This window comes from Pinus tabuliformis, chromosome 9, assembly GCF_031772625.1.
Source record: "Pinus tabuliformis cultivar Carrire ecotype Pingquan chromosome 9, CPIR1, whole genome shotgun sequence".
Taxonomy (NCBI): domain Eukaryota; kingdom Viridiplantae; phylum Streptophyta; class Pinopsida; order Pinales; family Pinaceae; genus Pinus; species Pinus tabuliformis.
Genome location: NC_142307.1, coordinates 1,604,576,423 through 1,604,598,695, shown reverse-complemented (window position 1 = coordinate 1,604,598,695; position 22,273 = coordinate 1,604,576,423).

Sequence of the window (22,273 nt, the reverse complement as noted above, 5' to 3'; positions counted from 1 at the left end):
TTAAACGTATTATCGAAATTCATAAATGAAATAGGCATCTGATGATTTCTTTAGCCTTGTGGGCATATCGTACCTCAGCAAAAACTTCAATTGGTTTTACTCCCTCTAGCTAGTTTACAGTGTAGAAGTAGTCTTGCCTATTGAATGTGAAATCTTTTCATTAAAACTGGAAATCAAATTATTACCATCCAGTTCTGCATAGGAGGAACATTTTTTATATTTACCACGATTAGATGAGAGTCATCATGATGTTGCATAAGCTAGTCAGACTCATAAGAAACGAGTTAAGGCACATTTTGATCAAAATGTAAATTGTCACTCATATTTAGAAGGTGACATAGTCTTGGTTTATGATCAAGAGCATGATAAATTAGGTTCCAATAAATTCTAGCCCATGTGGCATGGTCCTTATATTGTAAAACATGTACTAGGAAGAGGGGCTTATGAGCTAGTTGATTATGATGGAATTTCATTAGGAAAGCCCAGAAATGGTCTTTACATGAAGAACTAATATGGTTAATTCACTTCGTGAAGACTTTGTACATTGTTGTATCATATTTTTTCGAGTGTGTGGAAATTTAAGCATCTTTTTATGATTTTCTTATACTTCTCCTGCTTATCTTGTGTTACACTTGATTTGGAGATGTCGAATCTCCCTAAAACTTACATTGGCTTTGTCAATGGCACTAGTCGTAGTACTCAAAAATTTTCTTCCACAGCTTGGGCTATTTATTCACCCACTGATGAGTTAGTTAGTATTCATGGAATATGCCTTGGTCGAACAACAAATAAAATCGCAGAATATAATGCAGTTATTGAGCTATTATCTAATGTCATTTCATTTGGTATTTTTTGATTGATAATTAGGTCAGATTCTCAACTCATATTATTATATTTAAATAATGTTTATTTAGTAAGAAGTTCCACAATGTTAAGGATGTTTTTGTAGATTCGTCTCTTGGAGAGAAAATTTGATTACATTGAATATCAACACATTCCAAGACATTTAAACACATTAACTGATGCATTGGCTAATTATGTGTTAAATCGACATTTGTAACATTTGTAAGAAAGAAAAACAATATCCATCCACATATTATACAAGATAAACTGAGATAATAGTAGTAGTTTCCATTAATCAAAATGTTTGTAAAAAGTTTGGTTTTATAAAATGTCATCCAAGACATATGACGCCCCATGTCATTTATTATCCCAACATGTCGATATTTCAAAAAAAAAATCTAGCCCTATGACATGAGCTACTCATCGTAGCAAGCAATTGATCAGCCCAGTAACACCCATGGAATGACTCTAGTAATGGAGAGGAAAATCATCGATCCCAATGTATGAGATATATAGAGTCAAACGCTCCAGGTTTTTCTCAAGCTAAGTTAAGGCCTCTGCTGCATTAGGGTTCTGTACCACAAGAGATGTTGGCTACTCACCACATCTATCAAATTGGTGTAATATTGCTGGTCTGACCAGATCCACATCTGCATGATTATTGTAGCTAGGTAGTTTTTCATGTCAAAAAACAAAACAAAAAACAAATTTCGTAAAAACACAAAACAACCAAAATGTGAAATTTTTACCTATATCACCCCAGTGCATTCCTATAGGAAGTGGACTATCTATATCACTAGTGTAATCCATGTCCGCAAAGGGAAATTCCTTGATCATGATGATTTGGTGTTCCAGCCACCCAAAAATGTTAGGAGTGTATCTCACAATTGGGCCATCACCACCTTCGTGGTGTGCCATCAACAAAAACCAATGTAGCATTTGAGGATCTTAAGATCCGCCTGCATCTATAGAAACCCGTGGGGAAAGAAGACGAATCCTCTCGAGAGAAAATGAGATCATGATGGCACCATACCCAATTTTTTTTAGTTTGTTAGTCTTTTCTATAGTCAGTTGTTCTTTGAGATTGGAAAAAACGCCCTCACACTAGTTGAAAATGGTAGGTTGTGAACACTCCACGAAAATCTGCATTTGTGCCTTAGTGAGAAAATGAAGTGTTGCACTTCCATAAAATCGGGCAACAGTTAAAGCAATGGTCCTCAATGGGAGCCTCTAAATAGTTTGATGCCAATTTTTCCATCTTTGAGCTGGGACCTTCCAAAACAATGTTTTCGTAGGTAAGTTGTTGTTGTTTCTCCACCTGGTATGTGCCCATATAATGAAATATCAAACCAATGGTGTGAAAGCCAGTCAGGAAATAGATGTCATCTGCATCTATGGTAAGTTTGTGGTCTCCAATCTGGAAACACTATTTCTGAACATTCCATGTTCTTACCATCCATGTGAGCAAATCTAATTGAGCTTTCATAGTCGGGATCATTAAAAATTTGAATAGACCACAATTCCTCAAGGCCTGTAATGTTTTTGAGTTTTTTTAAATCTTATGCATCTTGATCTTCATGTTCTCTCTCCCTCCATTCCATTTTTGCAAATCAAAACCCTGAAAATAACCATGGAGGATGATTAGAAAAGAATGTGATAAATTTTTCATGTTTTATTAATTTTTTCAAAACTCTTGGTTCTATGTGCGGCTCCATTTTATAAGCAAATCAAATTTGTGCGGTTTTGATTTAAAAAACTGTGTAAATCACATTTTTTAGCGATACAAAAAGATTTGATGTGCATGGACCTGATGGGGAGGACTGCGCACATCAAGGGCAAATTTTAAATTCAAAAACCCCCTTAAAACACTAAATTTATGCTGAAATGAAAAATAAAAGCAATCAAAACAAATATAATGGAAAGATCTCTTACCTAGAGAATCTGGTTTGTGATTTGGTCCATCAATTTGGTCCAAATCTACGTCTAAAGTTTTTGTTAAAAATGCACTCTCAATGGCTTCGAAATGGTAAAAAAAATGGTAGAAGTTTTTTACCTTTTTGGACTTTTATAAGCATGTTAGGCCAATTAAGATATTATTTTTTTTCTTTAGCTTCTAAAAAATCAACTTTTTATGTTTTTACTGTGTGTTTTGAGTAGTTATGATAAGTTTTTTAGTTTAAATGTGCATAACACAAGTTTAATTACAAAAATGAATCATTTTGGCAATGAGTAAACTTTTATCACTTTTTCGGGCTCTTAAAAACTACGTAAAAGTGAAACCCTCGAGTTATCTTTAAGCTCTTTTCAGACTCTTGAAATGTGAGAAGATTGTCAAGTATGCTTGTTTGTTTCAAACTCATTAAAGAAAACAAAAAAACGACTGCTCGATATAAGTTTACCCCTTTTACGGATCATGTGGGCTATTTACGAGAAAGGTATACATTGACTAATCATGGTCAATAGAGTTCTCTCCTACATTATTTTACCCTTTTTTGGGCTTGAGAGACTAAATTTATGAAAAAGGACATTTTGGAGTCTACTTAAGTTTTTCTCCTGACTCCCTAAAAATAAAAAACAATGACCTTTACTTTCTTCTAGCTCATTAAAATTCACACTTAAATAGATGAACAATTTTTATTTTCGTGTATTTTCAAACTCTTTAAACATGAAAACGACATTGAGTTATTCCTTCACTCGACTCGTAAAATGTTAAACAGTGTAGGAGTCGTCCATCATCATGAGACCAAACCACTCCTTCCTAGTGTTCGTTAAAAATAATTTGAAGGAATCAACTGAAGGATGAGCTCAAAGGACAAACATATGCTATTCTTCTCAAGCTTTCACAAAAATAAGTAGGTACTTGCTAGTAATGGTGGGGGAAATTGGGAAGAAACATCTATTTTTGTATTACAAAAGGCAATATGTCTCTCTTGAACATGTCACTTTATCACCTTTGTTCCAGGTTGGGAAATCCATTTGTATCAGGGCTAATCATACCTAATTGAATGAGTTCAGTTGGTTTTGGGTATTAATTTTGAGTCAAATGTTTCCATGTTAAAATGTTGTGTCGTCGATATGTTCAAGAGAAGTCCAACCTTAGTTTAAATTACCTTACAGTTTGTAGCCTTCAATTGTGTCGGTCATCCCTGAGTCATTCTTGGATTACTCCAAATTTGTTCTTCAAAACTTGACATGAGTTTCGTGTCATAGGCCCTCTTGCAACAGGTCACTTCCTATTGACTTCAACTCACTATCTACAAAGTTGGTCTAGAAACGTTCTTCAGTACCTTGGAGCATGCATGCTTTAATGGAAGGTTTCTTTCCTTCGACGCCATGTTCTCATCATTGATCTTTGATAGAATGATTCTATGATTTTTCGACTTCAGGACATATTTTCACACTTCATAGATTGTATTGGAAGTACCTTGAGAACCATTTTCATTATTGGTGGTTTCTCTCGCACTTGTTAACAGTTCACATCATTGACCGGTAATCAAGTGGTTTCTACCATGTTCGACTTCGATACATTCACTCACATGGTTATATTAGTACTATGGGTTGATAGAGATGGAGATCAAGACTCTCGATTTAGTTTCATCCATCCAGGTTGCGTGAAGTTATGTATTCATGATTATATAGATAGATCCATGTTTGATAGTTGTGTCCATATTGTATCTACTGTTGACATGGATCTTTGTTTATTTCCCTACTGATTCATTGAAATATTTATGCTCTGAGTATGGGAATGCCTTCCTCAGTGATAATTATATATTGTATTGTAACCCTTGATTGATTGTTTTAGGTCTTCAACCATGGTATCTAGTATGAAATTTGGCATTATAAAACACGTCAATCCTCAAACATTTTTTTTGACTTTCCACTTTAGGGGGAAATCTGTTACATGTCATTTTTTCACCATTAGGAAAATAACTGTAAATATGAATCTTTCACTATCCACCAAAGTGTTCCAAAGCATTCTCCTACAATATTAAAAGCTAAACAATCCCAAAGAGAATGAGAAAACGATTACATGGTCCAAAAGCCTATTTTTGAGTACTTACGCAGTTCACTAGCTAGCTTCTACGTATACACAGATTTTACCATTAATGTCAGTGCAACTTTGTGCTTAGTCTTCCACTATGAATTGTGCACATGACTCAACGAAAGAAAAAATAAAAAGTAAATTCTAGAAGCTTTGTTGAGAAAATATTTCCCAACTAAAAGCTTCAAGCTTATGCTTACTCAAGCCTAATCCCTCTATTCATAGAGCTAATTCCCTCACTTTGTGGAGGCATAATCCCTACTTTTGAGGATCTCATCCCTTGGGAAGAGGATATCAAACCTCCTCCCCTTGGCCTATAAAACAAACACATACTAGAGGGTTCAGGAGGACCACTTAAGGTAAACCTATGCTGCTGAAATAGGGCTAGAAGGCTTGTCATCTAAGGAGAAGATTGGAGACCATTGGAAGAGGCTTGTGACATCAAGGCAATCAGGTTGTAAGCTTGTTCTCCTTTGAATTAAATACAAAGCAATTGTTCTTTCTAATTGCATCTATTTTTATGTTATTTGTGAGATCCCTTGATCACTTGCATGGTTTATAATTGATTATTGATTCAACTATATGTTGTATGTTGATTTAGGAACTTCATTTACCTTTGATTTTATATGCGATATGTTTTGATCCCTTTCAATTTTTTTTTTCTATGTAGATCTCTTTTGGAGCATCATGGAGAAGCTATGCAAACCATTAGGAAAGCCTCTAAGGCATTGAGGAAAAGTTGGTTGTGGAAAACATTGAAAGGACTTCTATAAGCACATTGCTAATAAGTGATTCTTCGCGTACTACATGTTTCATGTTTTGGTTATAGGCTAAGGAAAGGTAGAAATTATTTTGATGTTTGTTACTAGATTATGTTGGAAATCTAGGGAGATCCTTCTTGTCCGTAAGAAGGATTATTCTGTTATAACAATATTATTAACTTGACTATTAATAGACTATTGTGCATTTAATTATAGCTATTAATTATCTCGCATCAATGCTTTCTACATTTGATAATTATTTTACATGGGAATCTTTTCTGCACAACGAAAACACAAATATTACTATTAAACAAAAATGTTCACGCTTTCATTAATAGTTAATAATTAATGAGTTAAACTTCACAATGCAATAACTATTACATTTAACTATTATTAACTTGACTATTAATCGACTATTTTTTGTTTAATTATAATTCTTAATTCTCTATCGTTAATTCTTTATTTTGATAATTATTTTACATGGACATTTTTTTCGCATAATAAAAGCACAAATATTACTATTACACAAAAATGTTTACACTTTTATTAATAGTTAATAATTAATGAGTTAAGCTCCCCACTGCAATAGTTATTACATTTATCTAATATTAACTTGATTATTAATAGAATATTGTGCATTTAATTATAGCTATTAATTATCTCAAATTAATGCTTATACTTTTGATAAAGTGGCGACAAACTACCTCTTCTGCAGAGCTTTGCTCGTGCGGAGCTTTTCGTGTGTGGAAGGCTTTTCACAATCAATGCTCAACACACTGCTAACTCTACGCCCCTTTTCAATGCCAACACACACTCTTCATCCATTTGACTTTTTAAATTGGTTATTTTGATTTCAATCGTTTTAGCAATGCCTCCACACAATGAAAATGAAAACAAGACGATAAAAATATAAATGAAAGCATGAAGAATAACTAATAACTATTAATTAATTAGTTGTCCAGAGTTAATTATGAAGCTATAAATGATAACAACACAATAGTAATAGCAATATAACTATTAATAAATATAATAATTAAACAACAACAATAATTTCATGAAACTATTACATTTTTATAATATTATAACTATTACAAGGAAACCTAATAATCTATAATACTATAGCTATTAACTATTTCCATTAATAGTTGATAATTAAAGAGTTAAACTCTGCACTACAATAGCTATTACATTTAACTATTATTAGCTTGACTGTTAATAGATTATTGTGCATTTGATTATAGTTATTAATTCTCTATCATTAATGTTTTCTTTTGATAATTATTTTACATGAACAACTATTATAATACTATAACTATTAACTTTTTTAATTAATATTTAATAATAAATGACTTAAACTTTGCACTCGAATATCTATTACATTTAGCTATTATTAACTTGACCATTAATAGACTATTGTGCTTTTAATTATAGTTATTAATTCTCTCGCATTAATGATTTCTGCTTTCAATAATTATTTTACATGGACAACTTTTCCGCACAATGAAAGCACAAATATTACTATTAAAAAACATTGTTCACTTTCGCACAACAAAACACAAATATTACTATTAAACAAAAATGTTCACACTTCCGCACAAAATTTCATATTCATATAAACCATAAGTTGGACTATACAAAGTTTTTTATTTTATTTTATTATTGGAAAATGAACAGGTCATTATTGAGAAAACACTATACTCAATAAATGTGAGACTTATAGCCCACGACCCCACACATTTCAATAGCATAGCTCCTCACAATGAGTTAAGTTCCACACAATAAATTATAATATTATTTTATTAATATTAGTTTTATTTTATTCTATTATTGGAAAGTGACTATATCATTACCGAGAAAATAACTAATAACTTTTATGTGAAAAGCTTAATCTATTGTGCAGAAGCAAGAAAATTAGCCTATTGTGCAGAAATTAGCTCATTGCTAGGAGCTTATAGCCTATTGTGCAAAACTTAGCTCATTGTGTAGACCTATTAATTTTTATTTTATTATTGGAAAACAAATATGTCATTAACAAGAATACATTACGCAAAAAAATCATTTAAATATCGGTAGAGGGAAGAACTATGTTGCATCACAACTATTCATCTTCCTCTTATTTTAATTGTGTTCTAACTATGTTGTTTTTTTCCTCTTTGCACTTATTATTAGGTTGATAGTTCTCAAATGCTTAATTTCCTTTATTGTTGGCTTTTATATAATTTATTTATGCTATAGTCTCAATACATTATTCCTTTTGAAGTGGATTGACCTAATTTATCTCTAGATAAGTCCATATAGTTATTTTGTTTTATGACTTGTATTTGTTATGCATATTAGGTATAGCATAAAAACGATTACTAGTGCTACATGAACCTAATAAACTCTCTCATCATATTTTAGTTTTCTAATGGAATGACAATTTTTACTTTTTAATCTATTTTTTCAAATAAATATATGTGTGAAAAAATAAATTAGAAGATAAACAAAATAAAATATAAATTTAAAAATTATATATGGTATATTATATGCTACAAAATTAAGTATGCATAGCGATTTGAAAGATATTCAAATGATTAAAATGATATGATTTTTTTAATTATATATTAGATTTGTCATATTTATATATTGTATTTTACGCTTTGCTTCCACAACATTCTTATATGGATACAAGAAATATAAAGCACTCACGTAAGTCTAATATGGAGGCATCATTGGATCTCACTCACAAGAGATCATAATGAAAATATTACACAAATTAGAAAGATATGTATATTAAAAGGAAATATCCTTTGAGCAAGGGAGAAGAGAGTGTATTTTATGTGAGAATGATCAGCTATGTGAGAGTTTCATGTTGCCATTCCATGTGAGCCATGGCACTTCCAAGTACATGGATATGGAATCAACATGTGCCCCATTCAAAGGATTTGGAACAAAGTCCCTTTACATTAATTATTTATATTATTTCTACATTTTATATGGTTAAGCTTGCTAATTCATACACCCATTGATGGTTTTTTCTATGAACATTAAGTTTTTGAATTTCTAAGATTATTTGTGGGAAAAATGGATTTTTTGAAAAGTAAATTGACTCTAGAGTTTAAGGGAGAAGTGTCATAGTAAATATGCTTGATAATAAATGTGGATAAGTGTCATAGTGAATATGCTTGATAATTTTTTCTATTATTAACATTGGTTCTCGAGAGGAATAGACATGCAAAGGAATCATTCAAAATAATGAAATGTTTTCACATTTGAGTGAAAATAACGCCGTGTCAGATTACCAATTGTTTTTAACTACCTGCAAAAAAGGTTGCTCAAATTGTAGTCAATCACAAAATCATTAATCCACAAGGTAGCACTTAAGGGGAAACTATTAGGATGATCAATTTTATCACTGTTGGGTATGTGTTATATTCTTTTCATGACTACTTGTATGCGTGAGGGGTGGGGTCACACGCCCCCCTGTCCATTGCATCGGGTGCAGCAAGGGGGTCACAGGGGGGGCATAGTCCCCCTTGTTGGGGGGTTTCAAGGGGATGGTAGCCCCACTACATAGAGTCTGCAGCAACGCCTCATGAAAAAGAAAAATTGGACCCTACGTTAGCTGGGCAAACATACCTATGTTTTTTTGCGTGGGTTTCGCACATGGTTTTGGGCATGATGGTTTTCTTCCCATGGTATTTTGTAGATCTGGTCAAGGGAACTACGGTTATGTTTTATTGAGCTTAGTCTCGGAGTATCCACAATAGAAACCATATTTGTTAATGTTTCAAATCCCAATAAGGATCCATTATCAAGACCAATCTAAATAATGATATAAGAAGAGCTATGTGATAGGATAAATAGTTAAAGAAATAATTTAGATTGAAGGTCGACTAATAATTTTTATTTTTATATTTTAATTTTATATTTTATCATAATCATTAAATAAATTTCTTTTTATTATTTTTATTTTTATTTTTTACGAATTTCATATTAGTTGAATATTGTAATAGTTAATTAATTGGAGAGATTTTATAAAATTCTACTTTTTAATATATTTAAATTATTATTTTTACTTAAATTTATATAAATTTATATAATGGATCTTATATTAGCTGATGTGATTAATTAGTTCATTAGTTCTAATAAAAAAACTAATTTTTATTCTAAATAATCAATAATAATAGTCATTATTATTAACATAATAAATTATTATTTTTAATAATTTTAATGGTTTAATAATTAATACTAGTTAATTAATTGAATATAGTTTAAAATATTAATTATTATGTTTTCAATTATAAAAGTAATTCTTATTATAATTAGTTAATAATCATTATTAATATCATAGAATTTCTTATTAATAATATTTATATTCCTTATTTTTATTTTTATGATAATTATTATTATAAATATTCAATAATAATTATTATTAAGAATAATAATTTCATTCTAATTTTTATTAAATATAAGATTAGATAGTTTGTTGGTTTAGTTTGATAAACTATATTAGATTAGATAGTTTTTATTACATTCTTATTACATAATGATATAATAATATAAATTAGATATTATTAATAGTTAAAAACTGATTATTATTATAAATAATTTATTATCGATATTATTATAAACAAATTAATATTATTATTATTATTAAAAATAATCTTCATATTTAAATGATAATGATTATTATAAAAACCTAATAGTCATATCTATTTTAATTTTATTCTTGTGTATTAATAATATAATTATAATTATATAGTTATAAGATTAGATATTTATAAGGGTAGGAGAGGAAAAACAATTACCTGATTACCTGGGATGCTTTGATGTTTCTAACCCTCTAATTAAGGGAAGCCAACTTCTACTGATCTCAATACCGTTGTCCCTATTGAGATTCTGTGGATGTTTTATAATCTCAAGGGCCTCCCTAATCTTCCTTCTTTGATATTGTTCTTCCCTTGCGATAATTGAGGTGCTTTCCAAACAAACTCGATGTTTTGTTTTCGAGGAATGCTCCACAAGGGCCGAAGTACGAGATCTTATGTTCTTAATATCAGCTCCATGTTCTTTTAGTCTTTTCTATAAAGAGTGACCTGTTTCACCAATGTAACTTTTGCCACAAGAACAATCAATTTTATAAACCCCTTTGAGTTGTTGTCTATCAATGTCATCCTTGACAGACTTCATACCCTGTTTAATTGTTCCGGGTGCTGAGAACTGCATGACTATGTCTTTCTTTCTTAGGATTTTGGCAATCTTATCTGTCACCCCATGAATATATGGTAGGAAAACTCTACCACACTGGTTTAGGTCTTGGGCCCTAGGTATTTGAGATAACACCCTCCTTTCTGCTCTCTCTATGGCTTTCTTAATTTCTTTTTCTTTGTAGCCTATACTCTTAAATACTGAAGATAAATGTTCCTTCTCTTCCTTAAGATGTTCAGAGTCAGAAATTCAAAAGGCCCTAGTGGCAAGAGTGTTAAGCACACTGAAATTTTGGGACATATGATGGTAGAAATTAGCGTGGAGGTAGCTTTCTGTGTGATTGGATTTCCTAAAAACTTTGTCCTAAAGAGCTGTCCATTTTTCTAATGATAAGTAAATCTAAGAATGGGATATTATTGTTTTCCTCTACCTCCATAGTAAATTTTATCTCGAGATATTATTGTTTCCAATGTCTTGGTTCCTATCTGGTTCACTTAGTTTTTCAGTGCCGTTATTAGTTCCTTATTCAACTACAACCAGATCCCCAAAATTCTTATCCTTTGATATGTTGCTGCCTAATGTTTAATTAATCCCTACCATTTTTAATTCTCGTGAGGCACTGGGGATAGATTCCTTGGTTCATTCATGCTCAGAATCGAAATTGTCTGAGCTGTTGCCAGTTGACACATGACTAGGGCTGTCTATGTCTACATCCTTCATCCTATCTACATCCACTAGCCTACCTGCTCTATTGCTTTCTGGAATGTGATCTGCCTAGGTATTGCAACAAGAATGTTGCAACTCCAGGTCTACCAATTTTACTTATCAACCTGTACAAACTTGGAGGTGACAGTGCTATATGCACAAGTAAAAGTGAAGGTATTTCCTGTTGTCACTGCTCATCTGGCAAGAGACCTGAGGAGTTCCAAGCCAGACTTCTATAGGGTCAGAAGAAGCTTAACTCTCTGATGGAAGAAGAGAAAATATATCCTAAGGGAGATCTACTTCTACTCCAGTATTGAAGAAAACAACATGTAATGATAAACCACACCATACCCTAATTAACCAATTAAGCAAATATGTTAAGCAGAATTACTAAATTAATCACTAACCTAATGTTTCTATCTAAGTTACAGAAGTAAAGAGCATTAAACTATAGTAAGGTGTAGCAAAGAAACTTAAGCTAAATCGGGTTTCAAGTGGAAAAATCAATTGGAGATCGAAATTGGTGAAAGGAGGACGTAAAGACGCAAGAGCACATAGGGACAGTTGGATTGATCAACGAACAGAATATGGACAGTGGATATCTTATCATAGGGCTTTAAGCGAATAAATGGATGAACATGTTAATAAACATGATGAATGGCGAAGATCGTATCGCGAAGAATTAAGTGAATGGATGGATGAAAAAGGTAACAAAGCAGATGAACGACGAAGATCATATCGCGAGGGATTAAGTGAATGGATGGACAAACAAGGTTAATAGGACATGAATGGCCGATATCTGATCGCGGAGATTAAGTCAAGAGATGGATGGATATGGTAACAAAGCGATGAACGGCTGAGATCTTATCACGTAGATGAAGTCAAGAGATGGATGACAGAGATACTATTGTGGGAAAAAGAAACTTTCAGAAATGATGAAGCGGGTTTCTAAGGCGGTAAGTAGTTTCTCGCGCACCCTCAAGGCTATAAGCTGTATTTTAAAAATTCACGTGATTAGCCTAACTATGCTACATGTAGCACGAGAAAACCACTTTTCTTGTGTGCTCTCGGGCAAATAATGGTCGTGCAATAATCCATGAGATTTCACGATAACTGTTGGATCAAGCGGGGTTGATCAACAATGGAGATCGACCAAGCTAGTTGGCAATCGAGTGAAGCAATAGCCGTCGGATCAAGTGAGGCAGATCAATGGTGGGGGTTGTAAAGCACATGAAGTGTTGAGGTGACACGAAAGCTATTGTATCAAATGAGGAAGATCGACGGTGGGGACTTAAAGTGCATAAAGTAAGTGGAAAACTTCACATGAGGCAGTAGTTAAAGAAAATAATGAATCGAATGGTGATTGTGAAGGTTTTTTATGGATCGGACAGCGTGGAACCGATGTACGAAGAATGTGGTGAAGGCGGTTTCATACAAAAATGACAGAAAAACTAGAGAGGGCGAACAAGTAACTACATCAAACTACAAACTTCGTAGCTCATGTGAGACCCAGAAACCTGTGTTTCTAGGGTTGCTGAAGGGTATCTTCCTCAAGTCATGGTCTGAGAGGGAGGAGATGGCCAAGACACCTGTGCACAACCTCATGGTGATATTTTTCTCCTAGCTAACTTGTAAACTGAAAGAAGGTACAAAGGAAAGTAAACTGAAGCACAACACTGATGAATAGAACCAGAGATCTATTTAAACAAATGAACAAGTAAACCAAAAATCTATTTAAACAAATAAACAGAACCAGGAATCTATTTAAGTAAATGAACAATGAAAACCAGGAAACTATGCTAGCATACATGTATAGTAAAGAGGAGCTTTGGCTGCTCGGGTCGAGCCCTATCCCAAGAGCTTCATCCCTCAGAGTTAACTCAGAGATGGCTTAAACAAAACTCATTCTCATTATGAAAACCATGGATTACAGAACAAACTGTCACAAGTATTGCAACTCAGAGATAAAGTATAGTTTTTACAATAGAAGTCTGAATCCTAATGAGGTCCTAAGCCTCTCTACTTATACATCTGAAGTCTCTAACATCTTCCTTCCCATTAGGGAGGCTTGGCTCCCCACTTAAGATAAATTGGTTTGTGTCACTTTCACATGCTCGATTGTCTTCTAGTCTTCAAAGTGATGGTTGTTTGCACTCTGAGTTGATGGAGGAATATTCAAATGTAGGGGTAGTAAATGAGGAGGATTTACCTCCTATAATTACTCTTCCTTGTCCCATTTGAGTTTTGACCAAGGTCTTTGCCATAGTTCCTTGATTTTATCCTTTATGCCTACAGTTTTCCTTGCTTGTATCCTTTATTCCTGCATTATATGCACATTACACCACAAAGCAAAATATCCAACTCTAACTCATCTCATAAACAGAATATAATCAAAAGTATGCAATAATTTGTGAGAATAGTTGGTTTGACTAAGCTAGGAGGTGAATTAAGGCCAATTAAGGACAATATAATTACCCAATGATGAGGCTCATCATCACCCCCTACTGAAAGTGTTGCTCATCCTCTGAGCAACTTAGTCCATGTCCATGTCCTTGATGGCTCTGGTAGCCTCTCTCACATCCCATTCTTCTGTTGTGGTCTCTTCTTCTTGTTTATAGAAGCCTGCTTTCCTTTCTACTTCTTCCCACTGCCTCTGTTCCTCTTCTTCTTTTCTCACTTCTAGCATCCCTAGGAGTAGTGGTGGCCTATCCAATTGACCTTCAACCTTTGCATTGATTGGTTATACATAGGTGTCCTATTGAGTGCCTCTCCCAACCTTTGAGGGGAGTGATATTCTATGATCTTCAAGTTGTGTGGCAGTGTTTCATCTCCTTTAGCGGGCATGTATATTATCATCTCTTAGCAACCTAAACATATCCTCAAAATGTGAAATTGCTTGCTCTTGGGAAATAGGGTATCTAGGTGCCAGCTGAGGATCATTTGCAATTAGATTATGGGTGTTGATTAGGGCCATGGAATTTGATTGTTCAACTTTGATGAAAAGAGGTTCATTTTTCTCTCTGGCCAATATTCTTTTCATATCTGCAGCCCTTGACTTCTCGTGGTTCATTGATGATGCCCAAGCCATTAATTGTAGATCTCCTCGCTCTGAATTAGGATCCCAAATATTAATGTCTGTGAGGGCCATGTTGTGCAAGTAAAAATCAGCTACTTTGTCCCTATCATATAGTGCACTTTGATCACAAAGATCAATAAACTAACTGCAGTCCTGAAATGGCATGGTGCCCCTTTGTGCTAGTGTTTTAATATGAAATTATAGCCATTGTTCTTTGAGGTAAGGAGCATAGTATTTAGCTGGCATCCTACACTAGATGGCCTCTTGTTGTTCTTTCTTCTCTGTTTCAATGTCTTCTTCCTCTTTTGTTTCAGCATCATCCTCCTTCTCTTCTGTTTCATCATGTTCCTTTGTATTAGTTTCTTCTTCATGCATCTCATCCTCTGCTGGTAAGTCTTTGAAGATTGACCATGTTATAGGGATCCTGAGGTTTTGGAGGGCATCCTTAATGAGAATTCTGATCAAACCATGGTAAGCCAACTATTGGGAATTCCCTTCCTTTACTTTGATGCTGGAGTCTATGAGTGATTGCATCAAGAAATAGGGTATGCTGAGTCTTTGGTGAACTGGTGTTTCTACCCCAAGTCTTAATTCTTTAATCATTCTCAAATGGTTGCCATAATAATATTGTATCTATGGACTCTTGCATTCTCTTTTGACTTATTAAAGAATTTCCTTTTTTGCCACCTTTTCACTTATAAACCAACTACCTCTTAACCTTCACAACTTTTGATCAAATGATGCATATGAGTGAGTGAGTGGGATACTTAACTGTGCTCTTGATGCCATGCTATAGTTGTCAAAGATCAGAGGTGTTGCATTGTCTATTTGCTGCATGGTCATTCTTCTTCCTCCTCTTCTATCTGCTGATGGTTTATTAGTTTTTGCAGGTGTCTGTGACTGAAAATATGATGCTGCTACTGCTGTGGAGCTCCTGGATTACCAGTTAGCAATGTTTGGTGTCTCCCTTAGAATTTCTTGATCATGGTGTTGGCTGGTGCTGTGAGGATGCTATAATGAATGGATAGAGGGAGTAGGAGTGTATGTGGATGTAGGGATGATGGTAATGGTTGAGGTGATTCTGTAGAAAACAAAATCTTCACCTGAATTGAAGCAATGAAGTGAAAAACAATGGAATTGATGGAGGGATGCATGGTAAGGAGTGAAGGAAATGAATACATGTGAGGCAAGTTCCCTTTGGATCTTTTCTTTGCTCCTTGCTCATCTTTCTCACCCACTTGTAAATAAAAATTACGTTTTTTCTTTTATTATATCTATATATATATATATATATATATATATATATATATATATATATATATATATATATATATATATATATGTATGCATGTATGTATGTATATATATACACACACACACATACATACATACATACATACATACATACATACATACATATATATATATATATATATATATATATATATATATATATATATATATATATATATATATATATATATATATATATATATTAAAACACCTAGGCTGCCTCAGAGAGGTTTTGACCCTAGATATCTACCCTGGGCACCTCAAGGAACGTTTTCACCCAGGGATCTTCTTATCCTTTTCATTTTTCTCATCCTTGGGCCGCCTCATGAGGTTTTCAACCCTAATATGTGACTCAGGTGCCTCATGGAGGTTTTCACCTGAATCCTTATTCTTTTTTCCTTTTTTCAGTGACGTGATGAGGGAGGAGATGGAACTTTCTCCACCATCATCACTGTCTTATTGATATTGTTAATGAACTCTTGTTTTGATAAAGGCCTCTTGTACATTTTCAACTGGTGTCCATTAACTAGCAATGGAATGGCTTCTTGATCAATAGTTCTGATTTGCACTGAACCATTGTCATGGCATCCTTTCATCACATAAGGTCTGATCCATCTTGTCCTTAGCTTTCCCTTGAAGTCTTTATACTTTGAATCATATAACAATGCCTCGTCTCCCTCTTGAAATTGCTTATCCTTGATATGTTTGTAATGCCAGATCTTCCTCTGAAGCTGAACTATCTATATATGTAGGAGGGCTTGCATTCTGAATTCATCCAAGCCATTTAAATGTAACAATCTTTCTTTTTGTACATGATTGAGATCCAAATCTAGTTTGGCTACCATCCTCAATGTGTTATATTCAAACTCAATGGATAGCAAAGCCTTTTTCCCATAGACCAGACCATAGGGTGTAAATCTAGTGATGGTCTTCCATGAACTACTCTCTTTGCCCAATCCTTCCTATTGTTGCTCACTACCTTGGTTAAGATGTTCTCTAGTGCCCTATTGGTCACCTCAACTTGCCCATTAGCTTGTGGATCATAGGGAGTGGAGGTCCTATGCTTGATTTTTTGATGGCTAAGCAATTTTTCAATCATGCTGGAGGTAAACTGGATGCCTTAGTCTGTGACTCACTCTCTAGGGTACCAAAATTTGTAGAATACATTCTCCCTTAGGAACTCATCCACCTTCTCTTCTGTTTCTGCCTTAATTTCCTTGGTTTTAGCCCACTTATTCAAGTAATTAGTGCACACAATGATGTGTTGTTTTTGCTTTGAAGGAGGGTTGATAGGTCCAATGAAGTCCATGCCCCACTTGTCAAATGGCTCGAAAGTCACTTGAGGTTGTAGGGGCATTTCATCTCTTGGAGTAGGCTTTCCCATCCTCTGGCACCAATCACACTGACTAATGCATTTTTTCACATCCTGATGAAGAGTAGGCCAATAATAGCCTGCTTGCAACACTTTGAATGTTGTCCTCTTTGTTGCAAATTGACCTCCACAAGGCCCATCATGATAGGTCAGAAGGATGTCAAAGACTTCCTCTTCCCTTACACACCTTCTCAAGATTTGATCTGGGCCAAGTTTGAACAGATTGCCCCTAATCCAGGAGAAAGGGGCACTTTTCTTGATTATATTTCTCTTTTCTTTGGAGGGAAGGTTTGGTAGGAACTATGTTGATACCAAATAGTTTGCTATATCAGCAAACCATGGGGAGAGAATTGAAATAGTAAACAAATGCTCACATGTTAACTGGTCATCTACCATTCCTTCTTCACCTGCAGGCAGATTCAATTTACATATAAAGTTAGCAACAACATTTCCCTTACCAGGCTTATCAACAATAGTTAGATGAAACTGCTGTAATAAAAGAAACCATCTTATAATTCTAGCATTTACATCTGGCTTGTTCAATAAATATTTGATTGCAGCATGATCAGTATGCATAAATGTTTGATAGCCTGTAATGTAATGCCTAAATTTGTTTAATGAATGCACAACAGCCAAAAGTTCCTTCTCGGTCACAGTATATTTTAGCTCAGCCTTTGACAGGTTCTTACTAATAAAATAGATGGCATAGGGCAATTTCTCCTCTTCCTGACCTAAGGCTCCTCCTATAGCTTTGTGTGAGGCATAAACATGAATATGAAAAGGGAGGGCCCAGTTTGGGCCTCTAAGGATTAGTGCAGTGGTTACCCTTTAGAATGTCTAAGGCCTCTTGACAGCTCTTCGACCATATAAACTCAGAATCTTTGGCCAACAACCCAAACAAAGGAGAGGCCAACTTGCTGAAGTCCTTTATGAACCTTCGGTAGTATCTAGCTAACCCTAAGAAACTCCTGACATCTCTTTGCTTTTGTGGAGGTGGGACCCTTTGGATGATTGCTATTTTGTTTGGGTCCACCTGCAGTCCTTGCTGAGATATTGAATGACCAAGCAGAGTCCCTTCATTCTTTAAGAATTCACATTTTTATGGACTAAGAGACAGATTCATTTCAATGCATTTGTGTAATACTTTGCCTAGGTTAGTCAGGGCTTCTTGGAAATCACAACCATAAGGTGTAAAATCATCCATATAGATTTCCACAGAATCATGTACTAATTCAGTAAAAATACTCAATATTGCTCTTTGGAAAGTCGCAAGAGCATTGCATAGGCCAAAAGGCAGGACCATATAGGAAAAAGTAACCCAAGGATAGGTGAATGTGGTCATATCCTGGTCTTCTAGCCAGATTTTGATTTGGTTGTACCCGCTGAATCCATCTAGGAAGGAAAAAAACTTCTTCCCTACCATGCCATGTAGCACTTGGTCAATGAAGGGTAGGGGAAAATGATCCTTCTTTGTGGCTTTGTTCAACTCCCTATAATCAACACAAATCCTCCACTTACCATTTTTCTTGGGAACTAATACTAAAGGAGAGACCCACACACTATCTGAGATAGGGTAAATGAATCCCGCATCTAGCAGTTTTTGCAGTTCTTCTTTGACTATGTCTTTAAGAGCTGGATTCATCCTCCTTTGTGGTTTCCTAACTGGCTTGCAACCTTCTTTGATGTATATGTGGTGAGTACACACTGAGGGGTGTACTCCCTTCATTTCCTTATAACTCCAAGCGAAGGCTTCTAGGTTTTCTCTCAACATGTTGCATAGATTTTCCTCTTCTAAAGCAGAAAGAGATGGATTAATTTTCAAGGTTTTCTCTAGGACAAATTCTATGGTTTTGACATGGAGTGGGCTAGAATTGGTCAAGCATAAGTCAATTTGATGATTGTTCTAGGGTTCCCTTACTTCTTCTTCTAACGGTAGTGAACTAGGAGTTAGACTTTGGAGTAGGTGTTCAATTAAGTCATCCTCATTTTGCTGTCCTCCTCCTATGGTTGCTTCCAAAGCATAAAGTTGGGTAGAATAAACCTCATCTTCTTCCTCCTCCTCCAACCATAAAGGTAAATCATGCTTTAGGGTAGATTGAGCAGGAGGGTATAGGACTAACTGTTTGGACATATGTCCATTCTTGATGGTCATATTCCCAGCTTTGCAGCTAATGTAAGCATTAGTTGTGGCCAACCATGGCCTCCAAAGGATGAGAGGGTAACCAGTAAGCTTAGCCTTAGGTTGGAGAACTAGGAAATCTACAAGGTATTCCCAGGAGTCAATGGAGACCATCACATCCTCCACAATTCCCTCAAGGCTGACTGTGGAACAGTCTGCAATTTGCAGAACTGTTGTTGTCTTCCTCAATGACCCTTGGATGTTGAGCTTGAGCATGGTGTCCTTGGTCATCACATTAATGGCAGCCCCAAGATCAATCAGAGTGTGTGGGACAATGGTGCCATCAATGTGCACATCTATTACAGGGCTTCCAAGGTCCAAATATTTTGGACATATTACCTGCCCCAACATTAAGTCAAACAACTGCCTAATGACATTAATGGTAGGGGAATCCCTTTTTCTTCTTCTTGGATGCTTGAAGCACTTCTCCTTAATCAGCTTATTGTAAATGGGAACATCTTTGATTGCCTGGAGAAGGGGGATCTTTACACATAGATTTTTTAATTCTCTCGAAGTTCAGTTTCTTCTGGCGTAGGCTGAAGTGGTTGGGCTAACCTCTCAGGAAAGGTGGATTTACAGGTTTCTTTCCTCTATTTCTTCCTCAACCTCCCTATGTGGAGAGGGAGGTTGGTTATCAGGGAGAAGTCTCCCAAATCTTAGGTTGATCTCATGGATTTCTACAACATAAGCTGGCTATGATGTCTCTTCACTGTATAGTTGTTGAGCCTACCTATTCTTTGGGTTCGGATTTGGCTGGGCAGGCATATGGGGTTGCTTAGGAGGAGTAGAGTTCAGGAGTTGTGGTTGGGTAGGTGTTGGAGGCAATAGGGATGGAACATTGTTGAATTGGGGCCTCCACCACTGGTATGGGGTATTCCACTAATGTTGTGGTTGAGCATAAGGTTGAAATGACTAGTTCGCTGGCTGGGAATGATATTGAGATGCATAAGACCAAGGAGGGGGTGTAGACCAAGAAGGATGAGAAGTGAGTCCCCAAGAAGGTATAGTTGTGGTTTGGTTGGGGTTGTAATATGCATGGGATGACCCTTGCATACCCTGCTAGTATGGTCTAGGCACAGGAGGTCTCCTTTGGGTATAGAGCAAAGTTTCTCAGTGACCCCTTCAGCTCCTTTATATACAAATTTGAGTCCAGCTAAAGAAGGGCACTTGTTTTTGGAGTGGTTTTCTTCACAGACTGATCAAATCTTAATACAATTCAATGGACATTCGTTCCTAAGATGCCTCCTGGTGCATTTAGGACAAAAGATGGCCAAGGATCTCTCAGTTTCCTCTTGCTTCCTTTTGATGTTAATGGTGTCCAATTGCAAGGCAAGGGTTTGCATCATATCACTTTTGAAATCTTCCAGAATATTTCCAATTTCACCCTTGATGGATAGGTTGGAGGATGATGTACTGGCCATAGGTTGACTACCCCTACCCTTTTTCCTGGCTGACCTATAATGGTTTCTAAAGATAGTCTTGATATCCTCATAGGGTAATAGGTAGACATCTCCTCCTACTATCATATGTAAGGTATCTAGAAGATCCTCCCTTACTCCTCTAAGTAGGACCAACTTTAGTGACTCAGGGTCAAGTGTGCACCTGGCCCTTTTGTAACTAAGCTGGAATCTTTCTTGATAGTCTTCTAAGGATTCATCTTGGCCAATGGTTATCCTGAAAATCTCTTCTTTAGTATCCTTTGACCTAAATTAGTCCCTATATTTGTTGTTAAAAGTATGCTGCCTTTGAGCCCAAGTTGTGATGCTATCTCCAGGTAAACCCATGAACTAGCACAATGTTGCATCCTTGAGGATAGATGGAAACAATTTTAACTTTTTCTCATCATCTATATAGTCATAGGTTCGGCATATAACAACAAAATCAAATAGGAAAGTGTCAGGGTCCTCTGTGATCAGGCCATTGAAATGAGGTAGAGTAGAGGGGCTTATATTCTTCATGTTAGTGTCCCCATTGGTTTCCCTGATGGGGAAGGCACCCTCAATTCTCTCTCTATTCCCTCTGTCATTTTGGTTTTTAGCCATTGGTTCAGTAGGAATGGGTTCTTCCTCTTCTTCTTCCCCTGTAGGTTCTTCAAATATGTAAGGTTTCTCTAGGGTCTTCCAATTCACCGCCATTGAAGAAGAGAGAAGGTTTTCTGTTGGATGCAGTGGGGGTATTTGACAAGAATTTCCCTAAATCATCCCTATTCCTACGAGGCATGAAAGGAAATGTTTTTGGGTTGGATTTTTTGTAAGATTTTATTTAAAGCTAGAAAGTACTTGCAGAATGGAAAGGAAAACAGATAATGACAAATGAAAGAAAGGAAGCTACTAGATAACTTTTGCAGAAATAAACTAATGGAAGAAAATTGAAGACTAGAAGTAGAAGAAAAGAAAGTTGGAGACTAGAAAATAGAATAAAGCAGTAATTAATTCTACTTAGACACCTCCCCGACCACGACGCCAAAAAGTGATGAGCCTAGGTATTGCAACAAGAATGTTGTAACTCCCAGGGCTACCAGCTTTACTTATCAACCCGAGGTGTGTACAAACTTGGAGGTGACAATGCTATATGCACAAGTAAAAGTGAAGGTACTACATGTTGTCACTGCTCATTTGGCAAGAGACCCCAGGGGTTCCAAGTCAGACTTCTAAAGGGTTAGAACAAGATTAACTCTTTGATGGAAGAAGAGCAAATCTATCCTAAGGGAGAGATACTTCTACTGCAATATTGAAGAAAAAAACATGTAATGATAAACCACACCATACCCTAATTAACCAATTAAACTGCTATGCTAAGCAGAATTTCTAAA